The sequence below is a fragment of the Amblyomma maculatum genome, unplaced genomic scaffold, assembly GCF_055883805.1.
Source record: "Amblyomma maculatum isolate TAMU_Amacu unplaced genomic scaffold, ASM5588380v1 scaffold_61, whole genome shotgun sequence".
Classification (NCBI taxonomy): Eukaryota; Metazoa; Arthropoda; class Arachnida; order Ixodida; family Ixodidae; genus Amblyomma; species Amblyomma maculatum.
In genome coordinates this window covers 60,882-83,810 of record NW_028146786.1, presented here as the reverse complement: position 1 = coordinate 83,810, position 22,929 = coordinate 60,882, and positions in this window count along the sequence as shown.

Genomic DNA, 22,929 nt, shown 5'->3' with positions numbered 1-22,929 from the left:
TAAGCGTAATTCCTGTTTTCATGAACAGCCGCGAAAGATTGAGGGCCAAGCGAATCCCTACAACTAACAAATAGAACAACCGGAATTGATCTGCTATGCACTGTAAATGAGGATGAAAATGAAATCTACTTTTTCTGTCCTCGCATTATCACTAGCTTTATATACGTCCAGATCATTCAGAAGCAATGGTATTTGCCCTATCACTTACAGAAGCGTAGATAGCATTTGAGGTTGTTCTACGGCACTATGGCTCTGGTCTTCGAGACCAGCTTTGCGCCCCATCTCAGCCAACATTAATGGCCACGACGAATAATATAACGATGTATCACCAGAGGCCAAGCTGTTATCACAGGATATTATTAGAGAGCATAGTCCGCTGGCTCGTCATACGGTGACGGGGCGCCGGTACGCCCATGGTGCGCTGCTCTCCCACGGCCGCACCGACACTCCGCAGCTACCAGGCTCCGTCCCTACACGCACTAGACGTATACAGAGCTCCGTGTAGAGGAACCACGCCGGCATGCGTTTCAATACGGGCCGAATTGTTTGGCACGGAAGCTCTGGATCCATCCGCCTTAGTGGTCGGCAGTGTTGACTTTCGGTGAACTCACCGATTTCCAATATTTGGGCTTCGGTTAGGAAGATCAGCTCCTTCGCTCAAACTGGTGCGTCTGCCGTATCTCTGTCGTCAGCGCGAGCTGCATAGGCAGCCGACGTTGCTCTGTGCGTGATCTCACACTCTGACCACTCCCCCTTCTTTCAGCGAAATTGCTGGTGAGGATGTTGCAGCGATTCCCGTCGTCGCAGCACGTTCGCTGCTGGCTTCGGGCGTCGCAGTGATGCCCGTAGATATCTCTCTGGGGTTCGCTAGCCTCACCGCTCAGTTCGTGCAGTTTACGCTTCCACATTCGCTTTCTCTGAAAACTACCATTGGCATCGGTGTGCCGATTCGGCCCGACCTCAGGTCTCTCAAGTTGAAGCCGCGAAATCATCTCAACCGCCTCGAATAGCCCACCTGTCTGGGCGCACGGCCCGTCGTGATCTCGCGGTCGCATTGCTGTGTGCTTAGATTCGCTAGAGAACCGTGTCCCCCCCCCCCCCCCCCCCCGAAAGTCAGGGTCTCTGCGAGCAATGAAGCAATCGAGTTGACTTGCAGTTTTCTTATCAAGGCTGCGCGTCGCCTTTCCATAGCATTTGCCGTAATCTCGCGCAATTGCCTCGCCTAGTCGTCAACATATCTCGGAACCATTCATTAATGCTCAGAGCGAAGGAAAGGGCGTTCCAGTGCGCATTCCGGTAGTTTTGTGGCCTCTCATGTGAACACTGGAGCGGATTCAACTGCTGATTTCGGCGCTCGACCGTTTGCGCAGATTTGAAACCCTCATCTGAGGCGTCATTGCCTAGCACGTGTTGTAGCAAAGCCTTATTATTGACCAACAGGAAGTCTCAAACTCACATGTACAATACCAGATACACTAGAGTTAATCAATGCAATGCCAACCTTACAAGTGGCTTCGCAGTGCAATTTGGCCCGGGGGGATGTGTTTCTTCAGTAAGAGTTGCGACCCTCTTATGACAAAAAAGGGGCGTTTCTACTAACCCCTGACAAGCTAGTAATTGCTGAACGCAATATCGAGTGGGAATCCCCGCTCTTACGAGATGCCCTGGAGGCTTCCGCAACACAGCGCGCCGCGCTGCAATCCCCTTCAGCAAATTTGGTGTACAACGGCTACAATTGCATTTCATCTGTGACCGCATATTCACACTCCCTTTCCGAATGACTTCTGCCTGATCATGAATTGGCCACCCGAATGTGGGGGATCTCACCGCATGCCCATGCGAGGCCGCTCTAGTCACCTTGGCTCTCGAGTCTTCTGAGCCGCTGAACCTGTGCTCGGCACGCTTCCGCAGCGTTCTCATCCGCATCCTCCGCCATACAGACTGCGCGGTTCTGCGCTAACAGGCAAAACTGACTTACCGCATCTGCGGTTCTGGGCGGAGGTGGACAAATGAGCACTTTCACCTCATCGCTAAGCTCCACGCTCTGTCCATAGCGAAATCGCTCTGTTTCTAGAATCTATTTTTGATTCTCTTTCTAGGCCTCTTCAATCGTTAGTTGCAATTGCAGTAGTGCCAACTGCTCTGACGTAGCCTCCAGTGCACAGTCTATGTCGCCTTCGCCTGCCTTGCCGGCAGCTGCCAACTCTTCACTCTGATCCCCCTCTGCCATTTTTTCTCCTTCCTTAGCGCAATCGCTCCTCAAAGCCCAGCACTTTGACATAGCATGCATCCGCAGATGCCAAAGGTGTACTCGCCTGACTAACGCTGCGTCCCTCAGCGTGGGTCCCCGTGTGCCGGATTCAAGAAGCTGGGAGCGTCTTCACGAATTGGCGTTCCAAGCGGCTGTCATCGTCAGGCGTCGTCGTTGACGAGGCTCGTAGTGTCATCGTTGTCGTTCTCGTAGACTCCAGTTCTGCCGCAGCAGATCCTGTCGACTTCGCCACTTATGTTCCGAAGCTGCTGTCCAAGCTGTCACCCGCCGTGCTCGTCCACAAAGGCGACGCGTCTGTTCAACTGCTAGCCTTCGAAAGGGTTCTCCTCTCACCCGCCGTGCTCGGCTGCGCTGACCGGTGGTCCGTTGGTGTGTGCCTGTTGGGCACCTTGGAGAACTACTCGGAGTCGAGCCAGGTTACAGCATGTTTATTGCAACTCATCCCTTCTTCTCAAAATCACCCCTGACACCTCGTTAAGTAGATTCGCTAAACAAAGGACACAACGCTAAGCCAATCGGGACGAAAGAAAACTCTCTGGGTGGGGCCAAAAGGCTTCAGACTAGTTCCTCCTCACATCTGTAGTGTTGTACGCGCAAATTAACGTGTGCACATTCCATAGTGTTCGAATCAACAGCCGTCGTCACGTGCGCCCCGTGCCAGACAGCCCCGCGTCCCGTGGGAATGTGCTTCGTGGCATCCGCTGCTCCTTTACGCAAGAGCCTAGTACACACACACATCCACTCACTGTAAAAGATCTCCGAACCTGCGGTCGGGGAATATTGCTGCTCGCCTTCGCCGACGCGCACACATCCGGAGCCGTCTTACGGGCGGCGTTGCGTCGGACACTTAAAATCGGCACCAAGCCAGACATCCCGCGATCCAGGGTCATGGGAAACGAAAGAAAAGACATGCACCGTGCGCCGGATTTCAAGTGAACACAACGGCGCAGCTGCGCAACTGACGAGCAAGCGCCAGTCCAGAAGCCGGTGGTGTGGTACGTCCGCGCTGATGAGCGTTACAGCGGAGTTCGTTGACGATGCAGATGCTGCAGGGAGCTCATCTGCTGCCTGCGTAAAATGACGGCTGTCGGCGGCGGGAGTAGGCGCCTGAAGGCCATCGATGTGGCGGCTGAGGAGCGTCATTGTCCATGTCGCAGTCTCCTCGTACTCCTTTACAGCTGTGACGCCTTCTGCACAAACGTAAACTTTGAAGGCATCCATTTTCTCATTCAGCACGCGCAGACCGTCGTTGCAGGTTTTTAGTCTGCCGTGAATGAGCTTTAGGTCAAGAATAGTCCGCCTGTTCAATTTTAGTACATTACCTGCCTCATGGCAGAGTCGGGTCTGAACTTCTCGCTGAATGTCACGCTTTCTCATGATTTGGTCTAAGGCATATCGCTGAAGCCCTCTTCTCTTTGTTCGGTAGGGTTCGATGGCGGAGCTCCTGGTATCTTCCTGGGGGGCCGTTGGATTTCTTGTAACCTCCAGGAAAGATCGATGTAGAAGCTCACATTACCTCACGAGTTTCGGCACCAAAAATATATAAAAAACAGGGCAGGCACCAGGACGCCTTTCTAACTATCTCTAATTCCCGGCTGTACACCACGATTCGCAATATGCCAACATGGCACTCAGTTTCTCGCGCTCCCAAGTCCCAAATTTCGTGTTTGCCCTCTTCGTTCTGTTTGCAGATTCCTGCACGAATCTGCAACACCGTCTTTGCCGACGGGATGATCCCGACATGACGGAATCGGCGAAGTTGCGACACCTGATGACGGGCGTAAAAGAACCCTTCTTCGCCGGTCTGGTTCGCCGTCCACCTCGAACCGTCGCGGACTTCATCAACGAAGCTACCCTCATTGAGCGAGCCTTCAGCAACGATGCCGGCGCCCTAAGTCTGTCTGTGGTCAGTCCTTCAGCAGTGTGGCCACATTGTACGGGTTCACTGAACACCATTCCCTGCGTGGGCTGATCCACTAGATAGTTCTCGAGGAGCTCCTCAAATTCAGCCTTGAATCATTTAATACGACTGCCGCTGCTGTCACCGAAGCCGTGCGTGAAGAAATCCGTCAAACATTTTCACCGCCTAAGTCACTGTCGAAGCCACGTTCTATGAGCTACGCAGCGGTTCTTCGTCGGCCTGCAGTGCCTTCTGCTCAACAGCCTCTTTTCGAATCACAGCCGCCGCCCGCACTACAGCCACCATTCTACCAACCTTCCTACCAGCCGCCATCCCAGCAGAGCCCCGTCATGCAGCAACCGGTTCGGAAGGCAGACATCTGGCGCACTCCTCGCCAGCGGCAGCTGTGCTACCCCTGCGGAGAACTCGGCCACTTGTACCGTCGTTGTCCGTACCGTGAACTCGGTCTTCAGAGTTTTTCTCGTGATTCTCCGCGTCCCCGGGTAGGCTAACGCCGTCCAGAAATCGAAGGATACCTAGCAACCCGTGCAACCTCTTCGAGCGACCATACACAGTCGTCTTCTCCCGTGCGCTACTCCTTACCCAGCCGCCGTGATTGTACTGATGCGCCGAGGCGCCGGTCGCCAAGCCCATGCCGGGGAAACTGAAGGCGGCGACCTCAGGGGGGGCAGATTGCTGATGAACGGAATCGATGTCCTGAAGACCCCCCCCCCCCCCCCCCCCCGTGACGACTCAACCTGATGCTGTGACTACGTTGCCGCCGCCGCATAAACCCGAAACTCTGAATCCACCTCATGCTGATCACGTTGTTAGCGCCGACTTTCCCTTTCTCGTCGACGGGCACTCAGTGACCGTTTTGTTAGACACCGGAGCAGACTTCTCGATAATAAGCAAGAATTTCGCGGATCCACTTTCCAAGGTGAAACTTGAATGGCTGGGGCCGCAAATTCCTACTGCTGGCGGTCACCTTATGACACCGATCAGACGGTGCACTGCCCGAGTAAACATCGCCGATTCAGCCTTTGTAGTCGTGTTTAAATTGTTATCTTGCCGCACTGGTGTAAGGACCCCGTACTCGCCATGGACTTTTTACGTGAGCGTGGGGCCATTATTATTGTTCCTCACCGTACTGTAACGTTTTCGACGCCCGAAACGTCGACCAGTGACTCCGAACGACGCTACTCACCTTTACGCATTGTTCACGCGGATGTATCTATGCCGCCACGTTCGTCTGCTCTCGTCGCAGTCAGGTGCGACGACCAGTCCTGTGCTGCCGGCGTTGCCGAACAGAACACAGAGCTTCTGTTTCATCATGGCGTCTGTGTTGCACGCGGTATAGTTCATCTGACCGATGGTCTAGCGCATGTGCTGATTGTGAACTTCGAAAACGAATACCAGCAAATCGCTTAAGGCACCACGGTAGCATATTTTGAAGGTGCCGCAGAAGCAGCTCGCGACTGCTCTGTTCTTGAGACCAACAGCCGAATGCCCAACTTCTACTTTGATGTGAATCCCGCTCTATCACGGGCAGGGAAGGACAGACTCGTTGGTCTATTCCTTAAGTTTCAAGACTGCTTCTCGTCCGCCTCAGCGGTTAAACAGACGCCCCTGACCAAGCACCCAGTCCGACAGAACCCCTACCAAGTGTCACCGCGGGAACGCGAAATCATTGCTCAACAGGTAGACGAGATGTTAAAGGACGGTGCCATTTAGCCATCGAGGAGTCCCTTGTCAAGAAGAAAGACGGAAGATTAAGGTTCTGTATGAACTACCGTAAGCTCAATCAGGTCACAAAAAAGACGTCTACTCGTTTCCACCCATTGATGACACGTTAGACCGGCTGCGCCACGCACGCTACTTTTCATCGCTTGATTTTAAGAGCGCTTACCTCGCAGATCGAAGTCGATGAACGGGATCGCGAGAAAGCGTTTGTCACACCCGATCAACTTTATAAATTCAAGGTCCTACCTTTCGGATTGTGATCCGCTCCAGCGATATTTCAGCGAATTATGGACGCAATTCTATCTGGTCTTAAATGGCAGATGTGTCTAGTCTACCTGGACGTCATTTTTGTGCTTTCGCCAACGTTCGGAGAACACCTCCAACGTCTCTCCGCTGGGCTACGGGCTATCAGATCTGCCGGCTTCACGTTAAAACTCCAAAAGTGTCACTTTGGTTATAAAGAGCTCTTGTTCTTGGGCCACGTTGTCAGCCATTGAGGTGTTCGGCCCGATCCCGCTAAAACATCAGCTGTCACCAAATTCCCTTCTCCGTGTGACAAGAAGACAGTTCGCCGTTTCTTGGGCGTCTGCGCCTATTATGGAGATTTATTGAAAACTTTTCGCGCATTGCCGCACCGTTGACACGTCTCACCCGGGATGATGTCACCTTTACCTGGACAGACGAACAACGAAAGGCATTCGACGATTTACGGCACCGCTTGCAGACAACACCTGTGCTTGCCCATTTCGATTCGGGTGCCGAGACTGGTGCACACAGATGTCAGCAACGTGAGTCGGTGCTGAACTCGTCCAGTGGCAAGACGGCACCGAGCAAGTTATTTCATACTCCAGCCGACTTTGTCTCGTACCGAATCGAACTATTCCACCACCGAAAAGGAACGCCTGGCTCTTGTATGGGCGGTGATAAAATTTCGACCCTATCTTTATGGCGGGCACTTTCGGGTCGTGAGCGACCACCACTCTCTATGCTGGTTAACGAACTTGCGAGATCCCTCCGGACGCCTTGCACGATGGCGTTTGCGGCTATAGGAGGTCGACATGACCATCGTACATAAGTCTGGACGTCAGCACAACGACGTCGACTGCCTGTGGTGTTCACCTGTCGAGGCTGCGCATGAAGACGAAGAACCAGATTTCCCCTTTATCGCAGCCATCGACGGGCTCTCGGTTTCGCAGCAGCAACGTGACGACCCGGCTCTCGCCCCACTTATCGATTTTCTGGAAGCGCTTACTACAGAAGTTCCCTGTTTCTTCGACAGAGCATCGTTTCGCATGTGAAACAATGTTTTATACAAGATCAACTTCGCTCCGACGCGAAGAAATTATCTCGTTGTCGTGCCAGAGTCTCTTCGCGTAGACATCTGACAGGCATATCATGACGAGTCCACCGCGGGCCACCTGGGGTATGCTTGAACTCTCGCCCGAATTGAGAAGAGTTATTACTGGCCAAACCTTGCGGCCGCAGAACGACATTACGTGCGAACATGCCATGATTTCCAGCGACGGAAAACACCACCTGTGGAACCGGCTGGTCTACTGCATCCTGTTCAAGTCCCAAGATACCCATTTGAACAAGTTGGCATGAATCTGTTGGGTCCTTAAATTCTGATTTCTTCAACGGTTGGATAATTGTCGCTACAGATTAACTCACGCGTTACGCTGGAATAAAGGCCCTCCAGCGCAGCACGGCAATCAAGGCAGCGAAATGTTTCATCGAACACATCGTTCTGAAGCACAGCGCCCCGACAGTTATAGTAACGGACCGAGGCACTGATTTCCCTGTTAAGCTACTGGAATCTGTCATGCAGCTGTTAAGCGGCACTACCCATCGCAGGTCAACCGCCTACCATCCACAAACTAATGGCTTGACAGAACGTCTAAACAAAAGAAACTTGCGAGGGACTTTAGCGACTAAAGTATTGAGAGATGAAAGTCTGAGTAGTCGCATCTTATCTAGCGTTCTTGTCACCTGCTATTCCCCAATTGAACGCACGCCAAGGAACGCCACGCGACAGGAGCGATGAGATACCAATCAAACGCACACTTGTCAGAGAACGTGTGACAGATACTGCGCCTTTCCTCCAGAAGTCTCATCTTGTCTAGCGTTCCTGCCATCTGCAATCCCACACTTGAACGCGCGCCAAGGAACGCCACGCGACAGTCGCTGCAAAAGCGGGACACACTTTGTCCATGACATTGTGAGCCATTAAAGGCTTTCGCCTTAACACTCTCGCCCACATGATGTCCATCTACGTGGATGAGGCGTCCGTGTCGCCCCGCCGGGGTGGTGCAGTGGTAAGACGCCCGACTACTGTGCCGGAGTACCCGGGTTCGAACCCGACCTCGGCGGCTGCGTTTCGATGGAGGCGAAACGAAGAGGCGTCCGTGTGCTGTGCGATGTCAGCGCACGTTAAAGATCCCCAGGTGGTCGAAATTATTCCGTAGCCTTCCACTACGGCTCCTCTTTCTCTCTTTCCCCTTTCACTCCCCTCTACCTCCCTCCCCTTACGGCGCGGTTGCGGTGTCCACAGAAAAGAAGTGAGACAGTTACCGCGCCTTTCCCTTCCTATAAATAAATAAATCAGGCGTTCGTGCGCTGTGCGATGTCAGCGCACGTTAAAGATCCCCAGGTGGTCGAAATTACTTCGTAACCCTCCACTACGTCTCCTCTTTCTCTCTCTCCACTTTCACTCCCACCTTCCTCCCTTCCCTAACGGCGCGGTTGCGGTGTCCACAGAAAACAAGTGAGACAGTTACCTCGTCTTTCCCTTCCTATATAAGGCAGCGAAATGTTTCCGTGTCGTCCCGCCGGGGTGGTGCAGTCCGTGTCCGTGTGCTGTGCGATGTCAGCACACGTTAAAGATCCCGAGGTGGTCGAACTTACTCCGTAGCCCTCCACTACGGCTCCTCTTTCTCTCTTTCCACTTTAACTCCCACCTTCCTCCCTTCTCTTACGGCGCGGTTCAGGTGTCCACAGACACAAGTGTGACAGATACTGCGCCTTTCCCTTCCTGTGTGAACCAATTGAACATCAGTTTTGGGATGACGTCCTTCCGTACGTCACATGTGCGTACAACCCGACGCAGCAGGACACAACACAAATGATGTCGTTCTCCTTACTGTATGCCCGCCAAGTTTCGACAATGCTGGAAGCCATGTTGCCCCATGACGGCCTTGACCTCGAAGTTGGCGCCGAGGAGTTCACTCAATGCGCAGAAAAAGCGCGACAGCTGGCGAGGGCACGCATCCGGAACCAGCAAGGCCGAGACAGCCAGCGTTACGATCCCCGCCACCTTCGAACCGGGCGACATAGTGTGGTTCTGGACTCCGATTCGACATCGCGGACTATTCAAGAAACTTCTGAAACAGTACTTTGGCCCATACAAAGTGCTCCGTCAGCGCACTGACGTCACGTACGAAGTGCTTCTGGACGGCTTTTCTATTAATCGTCGCCAGCAGAAACCCGAAGTTGTTCACGCCACGCGCATGAAGCCGTACTTTTCGCGAAAATATTAGCACACCACCTTACCGCATGTTTCTTGCTTTATTTTTTTTTTACTGCTTTCGAATTCATCAGGTTGGTTTATTTTATTTTCATTTTTGAGAGAGGGGGTAATGTAGCGTGTACAACAACAGCCGCTAGGCGGCTGCTAATTGCGAGTCTCGAGCGCTGACTTGAAGAAGTGCCCCCGTGACTTTCCATTAGAAGAGGCCGAAGTTGGCTTATGACAGTCTCTCGGCGCTCTATACCTGCTCTCCTGTGCCTGTTGAATCAAGCCCCCCCCCCCCCCCCCCCCCCCCCCCAAAAAAAAAAAAAAAAAACCTTCTGGTTACGGGCCTAAACCGCTACGTGACAATATTTATTCTGTAACCATAACCACATAATTAACGTGGTGCTTACAATAGCTAAGTGGACCTGCACTACGCTAATTGTTAAACGAGAGCTAACCAAACCTACTCAACTGATATCTATTCGGCAAGGCTTAAAACAGTGGTCCTTGATTTCTGACTTGTACCTTGAACCTCTTTTTCTTAGTATTAATAACACCACAGTTACTCCTGGTTTTTTCCTAGTTCCATGTGAAACTGCATTTTGCCTATTCTAATGACACCACTGTCTACGTCTGAAAAAAGATATGTAATCGGGGTTTTAAATTTAACCGAACTGTTTTGCAGGGTCTCAGGTGAGTCTCTTAATTTAGACGAACCCAAAGGATTTTGGTTGGTTCAGTAGGCTGCGAGACCGAGCACATTAAGTGAGATAAGGTGAGATTGTCGCCCTCATCACTAACTAGGAGATTCTCTGCGCGAGGTTCGCAACAGTAGAGCATACTGAGAATAAGAAATAATGGCTATGATGAGGCAAAGCCAGGCATTGATGATTCAGGAGCTCTCCATTTTCGCTCGGACATACGTGTGCATATTCTTCTTGTCTGCAAAGCTTGTCTATGTCCTGCAGGTTCTTCCTTGCACGAGAAAGAAGGAGCAGACAATAAACCTTCTTCTAGTGCTATTAATAGGATCGCATGCGTCATGGCAACCTGTTTCTTCATATAGGTTCTGGTGAACGAGGGCTTGTTCACTCGTTCCTGCATGAAGTTGCTTCCGTTCTTCTTCCTGAAATTGGAAGACCACCGCCATTTCATCAACTGCACCCATTAGGCGTCTTAACGCACATTTTCCCTATCCATACTACAGGGCAGGCGTGGGAATTGGCTGAAAGGGGATTCTAAGGGAGGTCGCGGACAGCTTCAAATTGCTCACTCCGCGTTTTTTGTTGGATTTGTTATAGTGAGGTGGTGTCGACAATGCAGTAGGAAACAAATGGGTAGATAATGGTCACTCTGAAATTAAATATTACGTTGATATGCAGCCTCAGCTATCTAAGAAACTATGCAGTGGCTTTATTAATGAGCACGTTGGCCGTCGTGCTATGAAATTCCTAGCGCCCTTGACTTCAAGATAAGGTACCAAAAGAAACTAGGACGATCTGGAAAATTACGGAATAATTATCTCATAGCTAAAAGTCATTTGAAATTATTCTGGCACCATGTCGTGTTACCGTAAATGTGACGAAGCAGTATTCCAGCAGTATTACTCCTCTCCCCGCGAATCATCGACCAGAGGCTTTGCACAAAATGAAAAACGTTAAAGAAGGAACCGCTTGCCTCACAAAATAAACAAGGTCGACGGAAATAAAAAGTGTCGCTTAGCACGCGCACTCCGCATTCAGACAAATTATATAGACCAATTATCATCACACAATGTCGATGGGAAGCTGTTATTTACTTACGCATGACTTCATACTCCCATTTCCCAAGCTAGGTGAAGGGTTTTTTGCTTTAGCGGTGAAAAAAATTCACTCCATTTGTTTGAATGGTGACGTTCGGCAATGCATCATCGACAGGGGATATTTGCTCTGAGTGGTGAACGAGCCTAAACGACCTTAACTTTTTGCGGTTCTGTGCACAAACATGACGAAAAGGAGAACATCACCCTAAACTTGTGCTTGGCGTCGACATCCATGTCCGCGAGAAGGTATGTTCCCAGTCATGGCGGGTATGTCAGCAATCGTGATGATCGGTCACTTCGTAAAACATTTATTTTCTTGACAGTATACATTTGTCAGCAAGTCACTTTTATCACTGACGTTTATACGGGTTGGGTAAACTGAAGCGTAGTTCAAGTTTCCTTATGCCTTAGAAACACATTGGGGCGCTGTGATGGCAAACAATCTGTTTGACGGAACATTTTCTATCCTATGCAGCAGTACCACCTGACAGATCTTATACTCTGGCGTAGCAGGTGAGCTATTCCGAAGCCATTGTTCTCCACTGGTTGGAAGATAGTGACGAGGCCTAAAAGTCACGCAGATTACGTGGTACGTTAGAACTGTTTTACTGGTGGTAATTTACCCCCACCGGAAGTCACGGCAAGTACTAACATACTGTTCGGCGCCAGAGGTGAGTCAGAGTCAGTAATATTTGCCCTGAATACGGCGCAGACTACCAGTACAGTCAAATCAGACAGCTGTTGGCTTATCGTGTGAAGCTTATAAGTGTTGCATACTGAAAGCTAGGCCTTCTAGAGTTGGGCTTGTGAGTCATGGTATCACCAGACGAGTAAAATGCCATGGCCCTTAGAAGGAAGAAATACGTTTAGAATAGACTGTGCATATTCTAAATGTATATTAAATATAGTTTGTATACAAGAATATGCTCCAAATGAATTAAAAATATATTTGTGAAGTACCTTACTCCATATTCCAGATACATCTTAAAGATATGTAAAACATACCTGATATAATAATTATAATAATATAAATAATGTTTATTTTTCCATCAAGAGGATGAAAGGGACCATGGGTAAAAGCTGCAAAACAGCTTGACAAGATCCCACGGTCCCCTCTACAAGGCGATACAAAGGCACACGTGAGCACATACAATGCAAATGTATTATTCATGGCTGGACAAAACAATGAAACTGTCTAAAGCTGTTAACATTCATAAACAACAAAGTGGCATAGCTCGCGAAAGGTATAGTGCAACGTAAATCAATTCCACAATTGTATAGCTCATTAAGAAAAGTAGGCAGGATATGGGACAGTTTTTCCATGCAATAATTGGCACGAGGATTCACCACCTTCCAGTACTTAGAGTGACGCATAGTATAGGAAGCCGCTTTTATTTCCAGCTCGGCTAGGTTGTGGGAAAAAAAGCTGTTTTATTTTAATTCACGCTTAAATGCTACACTTACCCTATAATGATATAATTTCCAGACAGGTATTACGTCTGCTTGAAGGAACAGATCATTAATATGAGTGTTGTGAAGACCTTGGCCTGGGCGATACGTCGCCAACAGTCAATAGAACGTTCTGCGATCAGTTGTGAGACGTGTCAGCACACGTACGAGCGTCGAAGCGAGCTTCGTTGTCGTTTTCCTTCCTGCCCGTCACGCGCGTTGAACATGCTTGTCGTCGTTCTCTTCAGCAATAGGCGCTGAACATATCAGAGCCCAATACCTGTTTTACATGAGCATTATATTGCACACCAAATATTAACCTAAGTATCTTTTTTAGGACTGCGAACACCTTTTCTAAGTTTGTTGCGGTGGTAGAAGCCCACACCAAAAAGCCATAACAAAAGTGAGAAAGTACGTATGGAAGTAGACTCCGAGTATATTTCGAATAGATGAAAAGTACCGGAGCGGAGAAAAGTAAACAGAGCACGCTATTTCCTTCTGAATTTTTTCACGCGTTACGCAATTCAAACTGGCAGTCATGATATCTGCGAACCGGTAGTAGACGTAAGTGCCTTTTCACTTGGGCAAACATTGATTTCTAATCTCCAGCGCAGGAGGCATGATTTTAATTCCTACAGAAAAGCGTGCTCCGTTTATTTATGTCCGCACCTGTACATACGCGTTTTTAGCATGTATGCAATGCATAAAAATATACTTTTCTAAAACAAAATTCATTCGTTCGAAGTAAATTTCAAGCCTTGCTTGATGTTCGAAATGTATTGTGGAAGTATGTTGCAAATCCTAGACCTAAATGTATACTTCGGGCATACTTATAATACGTGATAAATACATGCGTTTTTATAATGTTGGCAATGTAATAAAAATGTACTTTTGTCATTATAAGGTTAATTCGTTTCAAGTGTATTTCATGTCATGCTCGATATTCAAGATGTATATTTAAAATATGTCAATGACAGACATGAAAGCACGCTTTGAGCATGATTCGAATACGTGAAAGATACATATGCACTTTGGGCACATTTGGAATGTATTAAAAATGTACTTTTGTAAATATGAAATTAATTCGTGTGCAATGCGCTTCGAGCATTCCTCTAAGCTAAAACCTATTTTTAATGTGTGTAGTTTGTCCTTTAGCTCCAATCTCTGTCGCAAGATAGTGGCAAACTTGACTAAGGATTGTATGCTACTTTAAACGAGTAATCGCGTGACACCACTCGGAAGGCGGCGCTAAGAATGGTTGAGGAACAAATATCTGATAAATCATTCTCATAAGTAGCGCCACATTGTCATCCACCAGGGCCAAGGTTTATTGCTATAGGATGTATACCGCTCCCACTAAGTTCCATAAAGTTTCCACACGCATGCGCACAGACGGAGATTTATCGCATAATGGCCGGGGCTAGCAAGGCCGCGGTCATTGCGGATAAAACATCATTTTATTCCGGGACAACCAAATCCACTAGAAGCTGCTACATGCGCATTGTAGGGCAAGAATTTGAAAAATAGTTTTTTTAACTTTGGCTACAAGGCGGATAGAATTACACAAAAAAAGAGGTTTCACGTAAACAATATACGTAGCACGGCACGAAGACAGACTTCCAGCCGCAGCCACTTACGCTGGGTACCTAAAACAGGCTTGAGGGCTTGATCTCGAGGCTGGCGCCAGTGCGCATTTGCTCCAAGGCCATGAAGGACGGTACTCCCCCGGCCCGGTCTGCAATCGTAACGACAGGCTACTACAAGCTCAGACGGGCCTTCGCAACAGCGGTGCTAGCCGGCGGCGTGTCCGAGTTGCAGTACCACTCTAGCAGACATCTCCCGCACATAAAACTTCACCTGCCGCAGTCCGCCAAATACCACTTGGTCACAAAACGTCCGGGCATGTGTCGTCTTGCCGCAGCCGAGTGTTCGGAAAAGGAAACGCACATCAGAACTCGCAGCGCACAGGATGGTACGGTAAGGGTGTCAGCGGGCGGGCAGGCCCATATGGGCCAGAGAGACAAGTAGGACGAATGTAGTTTGGTACAAGTGCTTTTGTAGCAAAAGATACACTAGGCTAGTCAGCAGCGCATTTGGGTAAGCCTCGTTAGTCACTACTGCGCATGTGCCGTAACCATAGAAACTAGAGAGAGGAAAGAAGAATAATAAAAGAAAGAAGAGGGAAAAGAAGAAACCATTCAAATGGAGCAAGAAGATTGGGAAGACTCCATGAAGGCGTGTGGAATCTCCGATCACACCTTACTATTTGCAGCCAGTGCACCGGCGACGAGAAGTTTCGAGTGGGACTACGTGAATAATTCGTTTGGTAGCTTTTGCTACGCACATTGTTACGTTCAGTGTGATCAGGTAGTGGACTCCCGAGTAGCAAGGACCAGAGTCAGGCATCTGGCTGCAGGCGCTTAACCATAGGGCGACGTTCGCAGAGAATCAAAAAGAACTTAACGAAGGCTTATTCATATTATAATATCAGCGAAGCACCAGACAAGAGAGCACTTGGGCTCTCTATTTAGAGCGTACCTTGTCCTAAAGTGCTTTGTTGGGGCATTTAATTTATTTAGTCAAGTCCAATCACATTCTAGTTAGTCGCATGCCCTTTTTTGGGGAATCGTCCTTCGGTGGAGTGCAATGCTGCTGGAGCTTACCGCTTCCTGAATGGCGTCCTCACCGTTCTCTTCCTGCGGCGCACTGAAAAGAGTCTCACGATAGGTAGTTTGAATTGGTGTCCTAAAGTTCAGACTTGCAGACGGAGGCGATTTTGAACAGAGTAGGAGCAATCTTCATCGGGCAAGGAGACCGGGAGGCATCTTTCACAACCGTAAACCAGAGCAGTGTGCGTTGTTTGCTGAAACATTTAATAGTGATCTGTATATGTATTAATTGTGTAGAAGAAAGATGGAAGGCACCAGGACACCTCTAACTGCTTTTGTTTTTTCTATGAATGATATTGATTTTCTAACCGCGTTTATTCCCCGGTTCTTCAGGATCTTATTATGGCGCAGTCTTCTTCACGTGTCCAAATTCCGAACCTCTTCTTCCTACTTCTTCAGCTTTCATATGCATGTACGAATCTGCAACAGACGTATCTATAGGTGATCGTGAGGCATTCCTTCTCGGTCGTCGAACAGTTAGCTTCGGCCTTCAAAAAGGAGCAGATAACATACAAAGCTTTCTCCAATCCGTCGCGTTTCTAAACAGTCACGGCGCCTAGACCCACATTGTTCGCATTGGTGTATATTCAAATACCGCTCTTATCATCACCTTGTGCTCGGGCAGAGAGGCGAGTGTGAACGCGAAGTTCTTTCAGGGCTTCCGCTCGTGCTGATTCACATTTAATTAAGTTATGTGAAGTTAATTGTGAGCTAACACTAAGACTCGGCGATGTATACAACGTTTTTAACGATTGTAGGGAATCTGCGTGCTCTGAGGGAATTAAACCGCCCAGCTTTTTTTCGGGCGCACAGCTGAAACACTGTGTCAGTAGCCCTTTCTGCACGTGTGAGCCAACCCCATTCTTCTTTATTTTGACGCAGAGAACACTCATAATGAACAAAAGGGTACTTCTATACTTTCAAGGTGAGTGCTGGCGACTTGATTCTCTCCTGCACTGTATAAGGCCTTTACACTGGTCACGTCTTAAAGAAAAGACTATATTATGTATGCCAACGAATATCTGACAGCTGATGCCTGCCAGCCCCTTATTCATTATTAAATCTATCGTCGCTAGCGCGAAACAGAGACAGGATGGCCCGACATTGAATCCGGGCAGGTATTAAGCATCACCGATGCTGTCGGTGTTTCAATTTTTTTATTCTCCTCAATAGCCGCTATGGATATCTACGAAGGAGAAGCATCTAGCGTTGAAGAACCAGTCCAGTATCTTCCCGGCGCTGAGGGGTGGGTAAACAACCTTATTTACATTATTCAAGCATATTAATTGATGCAGAATAGACGTGCATTCTCTTGCCTCAGATGGGTTTGTTCTTGCGGCGAAACAAGGTAAGGCTCTGGCTGAGATCAGGATAGTAATATTCTGTGAAAATGAAATGCTTGATAATATGCATTTTTTGCACCTTTACAAAAAGTTATGTGTGTAAATTTAAAGAATGTAAACCTGGTCTCGCCAAATTAGAAGGTGGTGCTTACTTGATTTCGAAAGTTATCAGAGATTTGGCTAGATTCATTTTCTGTGACTTGTTTGGATGAGTGAGGACGTCTCGAATGTATGGTAGCTCGTCTAAGAAAGCAAGCATCATGCCTTCCTTCATAGATCGGTTTCCTTTATTGAACTTCGTCATCAGTACGGAAGATTTTTTGTCCAAATATTCAGTTTATCGCAAATAATATGCATATTGTGATGAAGATCTGTGTACGCCAATGGCCGCGTTCGTGTCTTCAAATTCTGCTGACTGGTGGCCGGATGGCATGATATTTTTAACTGCCGGAGTTCAGCTTACACGGCGTCAGTCATTCGGGGCGAGTGGTGAAGAAATTATCTACCTTCGCCTATGCAGTGGTGGAGAGGGTGAAGCGGCCTGTCATAACGTGTCATAACAATGGTCTGTGAGGTTTTGAAGTATTTGAAAGAAGCAGTCAGCGCAGCACCCTTCCAGCTTTCCGCAATGCCACTTACGGTAACTTAGAACACCAGGAAGGATAAAACCACGCGGTGTTGACAAAGCAAGCGCTGTAACCTCGGGAACATATTTTCATTGTATATAATTAAGACAGAAAATACCATAGCCTGCCAGTGAGAGTGTTTTTGTTGAAATTTTAATCTTGTGTTCGTTCCATTGCAGGTAGTACAAACGCGGGAATAACTGCTTTGAATATGCTTTAAAGTGACGTTTCAAAATTTACAACACCAAAAATTCTGGAAGAAACAACAGTCTGGAAATCTAACGCAACTTTTTTTTTTTTTCGTTGTGCAAACAATAAAATCCTTAGGCATCTAAAAATATATATGTTTTACATTATTACAGTCAACAAAATTGTTATTGACTACCAACTGTGCTTCTTAAATAATTGGCACCGTTGTATAAGAAATAAAAATTGAAGTTTTTTTTTTCTTTAATAAAAAAACACAGTGGAAAATTGACAGATAGCATAAAAACTGCGATATATGGGTAATCGGCGATATTAAGTATTTATAATCATAAAAAAGCGACTTTTTACTGAACTGTATAGAAAGCAACTTAAACGCCATATTTTGCAGAATATATTTATGTGCTTGCTTTCCGCAAACTCGACCGTTCACTAAAATATCAGGATCACAAAATGTCTTGAAACAGGCTGTGTCTCAACGCCATAATTGTACAAATCGCGCAGATGAATCCAGCAAATATTTAGTACATTACTTGTTTCTGAACGCCTCCATTCCTAGGCGTCATGTAATGTCCTTAGACTCTTTACAAGCTCCAGCATTGTGCTGCTAATCTGCTTTCCATTTCTGCTTCACAGGCATCAGCTTCAAAGCTAACCAGATTGGCATTAAATTGTTTTTAGTAGTCGATGAAGCAGAAAGAGCAAAGCACACCTAGTTCAAGTCGAGGAAAAGATTTTAACTATCTCGTGGTTGGCGAGTGGCATACCAGTCTTTCAAAGAATAGTTTGAGAGCACCAGTTCTTTGGCGATAGCTGTACTTCTGTCACCTCTGAGATGCGGAGTATAAATTTGTAGGGCCCGATGTAGTGGCTTAGCAGTTTCTCGGACAATCTTGGACGAAGGACAGGAGTCCACACCCTCAAATGGTCCTCGGACTGGTACTCAACATGTTGGTGGTGTTGGTTGTAGCGGCGGGCATCCATTATCTTTTGCCGCCTCATGTGCAGGCGGGCAAGTTGACGGGCTTCTGCGTATTGAGCGAATTCCTCGGCGTGCAGTGTGAGCGCCTGGTCGTCGATTGCATGTAGAAAGCATGACATATACAACATTGCACATCATCGCCGACAGAACTAAAACACGTCACTCTTGAATACTCTCATGGGCACCATTCAAATCGTTTGCACGTCTACACCGACGTTTCAGTGAATCCGTGAGTTTTTCAGGCTCCATGGTCATACCCGCAAATACTACAGAAATAAAAGTTAGGACAATTCATCGGAATTATTCAACAGCCACAGAGCTAACCGCTCTTTGTGTCGCAATCAGGCATATCAGTCAGCAGAGTCCTCAGTGGTGGTCTATTTTCACAGATTCAAAAGCAGCCCTGCAAGCCTTAAAAGCGGCTCTTCGCCCTGGAGCCCATCACCAACTCGTCGCGGAAATACGAAAATTTCATCACTATGCCATAAATGGAGGACATGACATCATCTTCCAATGGCTTCCAGTATGCAGCGGCATAGCGGGCAACCTCCTGATGGACGAGGTCGCACAAACAGCCCACCAAGACAGCGATTGTGTGTTGATCCCCTTTTCCAGGCCAGGCGCAGCGGGCAGGCTCCACGCACTTGCGCGGGAACACACGCTCTCCTTGTAGAATTTTGGCCAGTTTGCGAACTGCCACTTAAAATTCCTGAAACCTGACCTAAATCTCCGGCTTCCACCTGGCCTACCCCGACGTGAAGAAATTTTGCTGTGCCGCCTGTGGGTTGGTGTGGCATTAACAAACTCTTATCCTTTAGTGAGAGGTATGGCAAATAGTCCTGCATGTACAAACTGCGGGTGCGACTAGACTATAGGCCACATTCTTTGTGAGTGCCCCATATACAGTGAGGAGAGACAGTGTCTATGCTGTGCGCTGGAGCGTCTAGGTGGACGCCCAGTGACTGGTATTAAGATTCTAGGTCCCTGGCCACAGCGATCGTCTGCGGTGGAGGCCTCATAAGGCACCGTTCCGCTTTATGAAAAGCACAGGCCTGATCGAAAGGCTATTAGTTTGCTGTTATGTTACGTGATATTACTGTGACGTGATGTGAACTGACATGTCTGTGATGTGACTGTACTAACTTTACCCATCGCTTTCTTACCCACAACTTTTATATCCATTCACCCCTTTCCCCCAGTGCAAGGTAGCACACCGGTTTATTTTACCGGTTAACATCCTGCCTTTCCTCCTCATCTTTCTCCCTTTCTTCATTATAGAAGCGACAGACTATTTGATGCGTATAGAGAAATGAAGGCTGTGCTGCGTGGAACGTCATCGGAAATCGCGCAATCCTTTATATACCAGGTTGTTTTATGGCATGGCGCACCATCCTACGTAATAACATATTGAGGCGCGGCGTTCAGAGCCGCTCATGTACGTCGTGTTTGAGATGAGTAACATGATTCAACGCAAACCTATTACCTACCATTAGCAGTTGAATGGGCTCACGGAACACCTGAACAAGACAATGGCGGACATGCTAGCAATTTACGTCGACGTAAAACATAATACGTGGGAAGAGGTCCTCCCATATACGTTTGCTTATAACACAGCCATACACGAAAGTGCATTTGCTTAGCGACATTTCGAAATGGCGCAAAGCGAGAACTTTCGTGTATGGCTATAAGCCACATATAAAGCCCCGCTTTAACCAACCCGTATAAACATGCCTTAGTGGCCTATAGGGGTAACGTGAATGCCAGGGTCCTAGCAGGCTGATTCTGACATAACCGTCCCATGTGAAACGAGAGACCCAAGTTGGCAGCTCAGCCAGCCCACATATAAAGCCTCGCTTTAACCAAGCCGTATGAACGCGCCTGCCGTCACGTATCACGTGAGCACCAGCTGCGCCTCTAGCGCGCCAAGCTGACCACTTTTGTGTCACGTGGGGTGTGACGTCACGCGCTACGCCGACCGCTTGAGTTGGTAGCCCAGCTCTCACCCTAGTGTCATGTGAGGTGTGACGTCACAGCGTCACGTGGGTGCTGCCGCGCCACGCTGATGGCTCGATACCTAGAGTAGTATTGCTTTCGCAATAAAAACAACAACACACGGACGCACTAACGACACAGCACAAGCGCTCATGCTCATGAGCCCTTGTACTGTGTCGTTAATCCGTCTGTGCGTGGTTGTTTTTTGCGCTCTAACTTTACAATGTACCGAGCTCACCAGCAACGCTTAGGCTTTTGCATTTCTGCAGTGTAGATTCCATACTGCTCTCGAGTGTTTTTCATCAACAGTTCCCAAATATTTTTCAATACCTCCGCCCACCGAATGCTTCAAGCGACACTGACAATATTTTCACCGTCGCCTAATAATTTCAACGACAGGAAAGCTTTACTGAAACTTCTTGTTTCGCGCTAGGGGGCAGATGAAAACCACTGTCCGCGAAGCATCACTACGGCCCTCCAAATTGCAAAATAATTTAATTCTTCCACGTGATGTGCCATAAATATGGTTAAGAAAGAATCAGTATTTATGTTGATTGATTGATTGATTGATTGATTGATTGATTGATTGATTGATTGATTGATTGATTGATTGATTGATTGATTGATTGATTGATTGATTGATTGATTGATTGATTGATTGATTGATTGATAACCATTTCTTTGCTCGACAAGATAAGGAGGCCCACTGCTTCCCGCCCCCAGCACGCTGGTTGGTCTGTTACATAGCAAACAGCTAAGGAATATATGTAATGAGCGGAGATAAAATAATTCGATGCGTTTCTATAAACAAACCTTGCAGTATTTTGTATTTTAATTAAAAAATATTTTTCTAATACGTAGCAGGACGAGGACAAAGCACGAAGGATCAAATAGGCAAACAAGTGCTTTTGGGTCCTGTTTGTTCCTCCATGTTCTGTTCTCGTCCTGTGCGCGCTGCTTAAATAGAGAATCCAACCAGTCCTGAGTGCCCTCATCAAGCATTTTCACTAGTTTTCCCGTGGGTCCTCTACAAACCCTTTCACTAGACCTTGCGTAGGATGGACCCACCTAAAATGTGTGTATACTGTGAGAAATGCAGTTGCTAAATGTCCTCCTGCTTCAAAAGTGAAATTATTAGATAATTCCAAACAAAACTTCTGTAATTGGACTTAGATAGTTTTCATCTGTGAGATAATTGCTGCTCTGAGTTCTGTTCAGGAAACGTTGTGCCGCCTCTCTTTATTTTCTTCATGAACACATTTTACAGGTCTTTTAGCATTAAGTCATTTCTGCTACGTTTCCCTCTTCCGAAAACTGATCAAACTTCTCTATTAAACTAGAAAGCTTGCAAAACCATTGGGCCGCCTTTTGCGTTAGGAGTTTGAAGGTGTTACTTGGCATACAAAATCTGCGCTATCACCATCCCGATGGGCGCAGACTAGAAACATCATCCGAAGCAACTCTTCCAATTGAAGCGCTTAGTCCTAATATTATAAAGTCCTTGTCGTCTTTGTGCACTCCTTCCTTGTTAACGCGTCCTCTTTCCGCTGGTTTTCACCTTCATATATAGTCCCAAGCTCCAAAAGTTACATTAATTATAAGCGCTATCCCCGATAGCTCCAAATATGATTCGTCGTTTCTTTATTTCGCCACAAATATTTTCACATGCCGTTCTCTTAATTTCAAGATCACCATATTAAGCATTTCTTCACTTTGATATCTGTAGATATTTAGAAGTATGAGTTATCATTATTGTACTTCCTGCTTTTGTATAGCTGCATGGCCACGAATATATTTTGGATGGTTTTAAATTTTTTGAAGTTTCAAGTATTTTCATTGACATATCAATTTTTCTGTCTCAGGAACGTTCACTTAAATAATTCTTTTTCTATTTGTCGGAGTGCACGTATCATTTTTAACCACCGAAAGTGAAAATACGCACTTCCGGTTTTTTTTTTTTTTTTGAAACCTTAAACCAGGCATTTCAGGCATTTCAAGAGTAGGGTTGCGAGGAAGTTAACTAAATTTAAATATAAAAAGAAATAATGAAACGTACGAGACCTACTCGAGAAGTTCAGCGGTACTTTTTGAGGAAGAGGCAAGACATTTCCGGCCTGCTCTCGTTAAAGGTGCTTGAAAAAAACATCCTCGTGCGAAATACTACTAACGTACGCTTTGAATTTCTCAGTGCCTAAAATTAAATACGTCATCGTATACGAAATACCTTTATAGTGCATCTCGTTTTGTTTGACGTCATTATTTAATTGAGCAGAAGTTCAAGGAACCTTTTTCCTTCTTTAGCAAGGGTAAGAGAACGTTATTACATCATCTGCTGCCTTTTGAACTGTACACATTACTGCCTACTAAAAAGCAGCCCTTGAAGTACATAAAGTCCTTGTTTTAAAACGAAATATATATAAAGCGCTTCTTAAAGTAC